This window comes from Chlorocebus sabaeus, chromosome X (genome assembly GCF_047675955.1).
Source record: "Chlorocebus sabaeus isolate Y175 chromosome X, mChlSab1.0.hap1, whole genome shotgun sequence".
Classification (NCBI taxonomy): Eukaryota; Metazoa; Chordata; class Mammalia; order Primates; family Cercopithecidae; genus Chlorocebus; species Chlorocebus sabaeus.
Genome location: NC_132933.1, coordinates 68090529 through 68097944, shown reverse-complemented (window position 1 = coordinate 68097944; position 7416 = coordinate 68090529). Strand labels below are relative to the sequence as shown.

Sequence of the window (7416 nt, the reverse complement as noted above, 5' to 3'; positions counted from 1 at the left end):
GAGAGCATATGGTGTTTGGTTTTCTTATTCTGAGTTACCTCATTTACACTAATGCCCTCCAGTTCCATCCAAGTTGCTGCAAAATACATTATTTTGCTCCTTTTATGGCTGAGTAGTATTCCACGGGGTTTATATACCACATTTTCTTTATCCACTTATTGGTCAATGGGCACTTAGATTGGTTCCATGTCTTTGCAACTGTGAATTGGGCTACAATTAACATATGCATGCATGAGTCTTTTACATATAACAACTTATTTTCTTTCAGGTAGATACCCGATAGTGGGATTGCTGGATCAAATGAAAAATCTACTTTCAGCTCTTTAAGGACTCTCCATATTGTTTTTCACAGAGATTCTACTAATTTACATTCCCACTAGCTTTGTACAAATTTTGCCTTTTCACCACATTTAAGCCAACATCTATTGTTTTTTGACTTTTTAAATAATAGCCACTCTTGAAGGCATAGGTGGTATCTCATTGTGGCTTTAATTTGCATTTGCCTGATGATTAGTGATGTTGAGCATTTTTTCATGTTTGTTGGCCATTTGTATATCTTCTTTTGAGAAATGCCTATTTATGTCCTTTGCCCACTTCTGGATGGGATTAACTGTTTATTTCTTGTTAATTTGTTTGAGTTCCCTGTAGGTTCTGAATATTAGTCCTTCGTCAAATGCATAGTTTATGAATATTTTCTCCCCTCTATGGGTTGTCGGTTTACTCCGTTGATTAGTTCTTTGGCTGTACAGAAGCTTTTCAGTTTAATTAGGTCTCATTTATTTATTTTTGTTTTGGTAACATTTGCTTTTGGGGTCTTAGTAATAAATTCTTTGCTTAGACCAATTTTCAGAAGAGTTTTTCCTAGGTACTCTTTCAGAATTTTTATGGTATCAGGTCTTATATTTAAGTCTTTGATCCATCTTGAGTTGATTTTTGTTGATGGTGAAAGACAGGGATCTTGTTTAATTTTTCTACATGTTTTATTTTTCTGCATCTACTATCCAGTTTTCTCAGCACTATTTATTATCCCCAATGTATGTTTTCATATGCCTTGTTGAAGATCAGTTGGTTGTAAGTATTTAGCTTATTTCTGGGTTCTCTATTCTATTCCATTGGTCTATGTGCCTACTTTTACCAGTACCATACTGTTTTTGTAATTATAGCCTTGTAATATAACTTGAAGTCTGGTAATGTGATGTCTCCAGATTGGTTCTTTTTATTTAGCATTGCTTTAAATATTCAGGCTCTTTTTTGGTTCCATGTGAATTTTAGGGTTTTTTCTTCTAATTCTATTAAAATAATGTTGGTATTTTGATGGGAATTTCATTGATTCTGTAAATTTCTTTGCACATTATGGTCATTTGCATAGTATTGATTCTCCTAATTAATGAGCATGGGATGTGTTTCTATTTGTTTGTGCCATCTATGATGTCTTCAGCAGTATTTTGATTTCTCCTTGTAGGGATTTTTCACCACCTTGGTTAAGTATATTCCTAGGTATTTTTTTATTTGCAACTGTTTTAAAAGGTATTGAGTTCTTAATTTGATTCTCAGCCCGGTCGTTGTTGGTGTATAGCAGTGCTATTGATTTGTGTACATTAATTTTGTAACCTGAGCCTTTATAGAATTCACTTATCAAATCTAAGAGTCCTTTGGTGTAGGCTTTAGGATTTTCTAGCCATATGATAATATCGTCTGCAAACAGCAATAGTTTGACTTTCTTTTTTCTGATTTTGATGTATTTTAGTTCTTTGTCTTGCCTGATTGCTCTTGCCAAGGCTTTCAGTACTATGTTGAATAGAAATGGTGAAAGTGGCATCCTTATCTTGTTGCAGTTCTCAGGGGGAATGCTTTCAAATTTTTCCTATTCAGTATGCTGTTAGCTGTGAGTTTGTCATTGATGGCTTTTTTACTTTAAGGTAGGTCCCTTCTATGTCTACTTTGTTGAGGGTTTTTTCTCATAAGAGGATGCTGGATTTTGTAAAATGCTGTTGGATTTAGTTAGCAAGTATTTTGTTCAGGATTTTTGCATCTACATTCATCAGGGATATTAGCTTCTAGTTTTCTTTTTTCACTATGTCCTTTCCTAGTTTTGGTATCAGGGTGGTACTGACTTCACAGAATGATTCAAGGATTCCCTCTGTCTCAGTCTTTTGTTATAGTTTCAGTAGGAATCGTACTAATTTATCTTTGAGTGTCTGGTAAAATTCAGCTGTGAATTCATCTGGCCCTTGGCTTATTTTTCTGTTGGCAATTCTTTATTACTGACTTTATCTCATTGCTTGTGATTAGTCTGTTCAAGATCTCTATTTATTCCTAATTTAACCTAGGAGGGTTTTATGTTTCCCAGAATTGATCTATTTCCTCTAGGTTTTTTAGTTTATGTACAGAGAGGTGCTCATAATAGTCTCAAATGATTTTTTGAACTTCTGTGGTGCCAGTTGTAATGTCTCCAGTTTCCTTCCCAATTGAGATTATTTGAATCTTCTCTCTTCGTTTCTTGGTTAATCTAGTTAATGATCTATCAATTTTGTTTAACTTTTCAAAGAACCAGATTTTCGTTTTATTGATGTTTTGTATTATTTCTTTTCTGTTTCAATTTTATTTAATATCTAGTCTGCAATAAACATACATGTGCATGTGTCTTTATAGTAGCATGATTTATAATCCTTTGGGTATATACCCAGTAATGGGATGGCTACATGTGCATAACATGCAGGTTTGTTACATATGTATATTTGTGCCGTGTTGCTGTGCTGCACCCATCAACTCGTCAGCACCCATCAACTCGTCATTTACATCAGGTATAACTCCCAATGCAGTCCCTTCCCCCTCCCCCCTCCCCATGATAGGCCCCAGTGTGTGATGTTCCCCTTCCCAAGTCCAAGTGATCTCATTGTTCAGTTCCCACCTATGAGTGAGAACATGCAGTGTTTGGTTTTCTGTTCTTGTGATAGTTTGCTAAGAATGATGGTTTCCAGCTGCATCCATGTACCTACAAAGGACACAAACTCATCCTTTTTTATGGCTGCATAGTATTCCATGGTGTATATGTGCCACATTTTCTTAATCCAGTCTGTCACTGATGGACATTTGGGTTGATTCCAAGTCTTTGCTATTGTGAATAGTGCTGCAATAAACATACATGTGCATGTGTCTTTATAGCAGCATGATTTATAATCCTTTGGGTATATACCCAGTAATGGGATGGCTGGGTCATATGGTACATCTAGTTCTAGATCTTTGAGGAATCGCCATATTGTTTTCCATAATGGTTGAACTAGTTTACAATCCCATCAACAGTGTAAAAGTGTTCCTATTTCTCCACATCCTCTCCAGCACCTGTTGTTTCCTGACTTTTTAATGATCGCCATTCTAACTGGTGTGAGATGGTATCTCATTGTGGTTTTGATTTGCATTTCTCTGATGGCCAGTGATGATGAGCATTTTTTCATGTGTCTGTTGGCTGTATGAATGTCTTCTTTTGAGAAATGTCTGTTCACATCCTTTGCCCACTTTTTTGATGGGGTTGTTTGTTTTTTTCTTGTAAATTTGTTTGAGTTCTTTGTAGGTTCTGGATATTAGCCCTTTGTCAGATGAGTAGATTGCAAAAATGTTCTCCCATTCTGTAAGTTGCCTGTTCACTCTGATGGTAGTTTCTTTTGCTGTGCAGAAGCTCTTTAGTTTAATTAGATCCCATTTGTCAATTTTGGCTTTTGCTGCCATTGCTTTTGGTGTTTTAGACATGAAGTCTTTGCCCATGCCTATGTCCTGAATGGTACTACCTAGGTTTTCTTCTAGGATTTTTATGGTATTAGGTCTAACATTTAAATCTCTAATCCATCTTGAATTAATTTTCGTATAAGGAGTAAGGAAAAGATCCAGTTTCAGCTTTCTACTTATGGCTAGCCAATTTTCCCAGCACCATTTTTTAAATAGGGAATCCTTTCCCCATTTCTTATTGCTCTCAGGTTTGTCAAAGATCAGATGGCTGTAGAAGTGTGGTATTATTTCTGAGGACTCTGTTCTGTTCTATTGGTCTATATCTCTGTTTTGGTACCAGTACCATGCTGTTTTGGTTACTGTAGCCTTGTAGTATAGTTTGAAGTCAGGTAGCGTGATGCCTCCAGCTTTGTTCTTTTGACTTTTCTACAGAGAAGTCAACAAAGTTTTGTGAACTAAATTGTGTAAGTTTGTTTTTTTACGAAAGGACTTCACAGAGAACAAGACAAAGAGTAAGAGACACAACAGCAAATTTTCAAAAAATTCAAGTAGAATCAAACTTTGACTACAGATTTGGTCAAATTCATGCTAAACAGCCTCTTTAACAACATTATTATTCAACTGACTTATATAATTTGCTTTTTAGTAGTCAAATACATTGTTTTAAATCTTAATTATTTTTTATTATAAAATACATGTTTAGTGTAACAAATTCAAATAATCTCTTAGGAAGATAAAGTAAAATAAGGGGCCAGGCATGGTGGCTCATGCCTGTGATCCCAGCACTCTGGGCGGCCAAGGTGGGTGGATAACCTGAGGCCAGGAGTTCGAGACCAGCCTAGCCAACATGGTGAAACGCCATCTCTACTAAAAATACAAAAATTAGCCAGGCGTGGTGGCGCACGCCCCCAGTTCATGCTACCTGGGAGGCTGAGACGTGAGAATCACCCGAACCCGAGAGGCGGAGGTTAGAGTGAGTTGAGATTTGTGCCACTGAACTCCAGCCTGGGTGACAGAGCAATACACTGTCTCAAAAAAAAAAAAAAGAAGAAGGAGGACGTCCACCACACTGTACCTACCAAAATGCCCATTCCCCAAAGACGATTGCTGTTAAACGATTAGGGTACCTTTCCTGATTTTTATTTTTTTATTTTTTATTTTTTTGTCTAAGCACATTTAAAAACCAAGACTTTTGGTTTTAAGTGATAGCTCTGAATCTCCTTTAGGCATGAAGTACAGGAAATTATATTTCTGCAGCAAATTTAGGCTCTGCAACATCAAGTGTGGATTCACTGGAAATTATTTGAAGTAACACTTAGAGATCATAATAGCCAAAAAATGTTGAGAAATGAGAAAGGGTAGGTTTCTTTATTTAAATTTTTTTTTTTTTTTTTTTTTTTTTTTTTTTTTTGAGACAGGTTCTTTGCTCCATCACCCAGGATGGAGTACAGTGACGGGATCGTAGCTCACTGAAGGCTCAAACTCCTGGGCTCAAGCAATTCTGCCTCAGCCTCCCAAGTAGCTAGGACTACAGGCGTGCACCACCATGCCCAGCTAATTTTTTAATATTCTGTAGAAATGGGGTCTCGCCATGTGCCCTGGCTGGCCTCAAACATCTGGCCTTAAGCAATACACCCACCTCAGCCTCCCATAGTGCTGGGATTACAGGCATGAGCCACCACACCCAGCCAAATAAAAGGCTTTTTGAGGAAGTATAATCAGAAGAAAATGGAATGTACTTGAAAGAGCTCTAAAGGGCCACAGAAGTTCTGTTCTCTATAGAACAGAACATGAAGTAGGGACAGATTCTTTTTAAAAGCACTTGACTTTGGAACAAAACCCAAATTGTCCCCATGATTTCATCCTTTGACATTATGTTCATTTTGGTTATCTTAGTCTTTTCTCAGACTTCACAGATAATTATCTAAAAGCCCCTGGCTAAGTTAATGCTTATGACTGTAGTCACAAATGGATGGCTTGGATTTTGTCTTGCAGTATTTGTAAATTTTTTGATGTATACTCTTACTGCCAACTTACATACTCATATGTATATGGATTGTATGTGTATGTGTGTGTATGTATATATATATAGTCCCCAAATTTAAAAACCATAATTTGGACATTTTTTTCCACACAAAAAATCAGAAAATTGGTAACACTGCCCAATTTCCACATAGCAACAATTTAGACAGGCCATGAGCTCTCCATATGGCCCTGATCCCACCACTCTTGTCTCAAACAAATCTAGTCAGTCGTACGTATATTATGTATGTATATTGCTGTGCTTCTCCTTCCTTCCTGACTCTGGAAGACTCCTGTCTCAGTCTCTCTCAACATGTCTGAAGGACTCAGGGGCAAGTGTCAGAGGTGTAGGCCCTAGTCTGGGTTTAATGTCCGGGGCCAGCTTGAAACAGCAGCTAGTATTTTGAGCTCTAAGCTAACACTCTGGACTTTCAGTCATGTTTTCTTTCCCCAGTGAAATAAAAAATTTTGATTTCAAAGAGGCAAAGTGTGCGACACCTGCAACATACATAAAACCTGTTTCATTTTACTCAGGAGTGGGAATCAGGAAACCTGGGTGCAATTTTTGACTCACTTTGGTTAGAGAAGGGCAGTTAAGCTGTCCTTACGTTTCTTACCAAATGAGGAAAATACTGTGGTAGCTCATAGCAATTTGGGGAGTTTTAGAGTCTACGGAAAATGGAAACGCTATTTGTAACTTAGATTGAACATTGAAACTTGTGTTTGTTTTTCAGGCACTTTTGGAACTTAACTGGATGTTTCATGTGTCTAGTAATCGGCTGATAGTAGATATTATTCTACCCCTATATTGGGATGCAAAATAGCAGAAGTCATACAGTCTATGCTGGTACTTTCAGCAAAGACTTTACCACAGTAATCAGTTCATGAAACTCTGTGTTCTGAAAGTGGCCACGGTCAGTGAATTTGTGCAATTTGGTTTCCAACCTATCGGCCACTTCTTGTTGTTCCTTCCAGGGAAGGAATGGGTCGTCAGTGGAGTCAAACTGCACAATGTAAGGGCAGTTGGCCTTGATCTTCTCCCACTGCCAGGGGCAGGTGAAGTATCCACTTGCACGCTCATTTTCATCCCCCAAGTCTGATGTGTACGCAGACACTAATACAATAGCATATACTCGATGTGTTTCTGCATACCTCATGGCTGCGATGGCCCCAGAACTGTGGCCAATAATGATGGTCTTCTCATCACAGTGCAGCTCTGTCTCCATGAAGGGCAGCCAGATGCTCTCTCGTGCTGTAATTGGGTCGGGCATGTTTTTAGCCAAACACTGGAAACCAGGTATCTTCTCCAGCTCCTTTTTCACCTAGCCATACCAGCCGTGGGTGGTCACATTCCCGCCTCCGTTCCCGGGAACAATCACTGCCTTGCTAGGAGAAGCCATGAGTGCAGCGAGGCCAGAGTCCCCTCAGCGCAGGTCCAGCAGCCATAGTGGCATTTTATGAAGCATTAAGGAAGCCTACTCACCTTTAAATTGTGCAATATTTCTTGTATAAATTACTTTTTGTAAATTCTTTTATGACATAGACCATTTACAACATGCTAAGACTTTTTGACTTGTCCTAAACATTTATTATTATTATTTTTTTTGACAACAAGTTATTTTACTTTAGGCCAAGGGTGTACCATGAGAGATCCTTTCTTATATAAAATAT

The 7416-nt window shown here is 37.9% G+C and overlaps 1 pseudogene; it reads right to left on the bottom strand.

The window, feature by feature from the left end:
- Positions 1-6569: 6569 nt before the first annotated feature.
- Positions 6570-7181, bottom strand: LOC103232281 (serine hydrolase RBBP9 pseudogene; annotated as a pseudogene).
- Between the last annotated feature and the right edge of the window lie 235 nt (positions 7182-7416).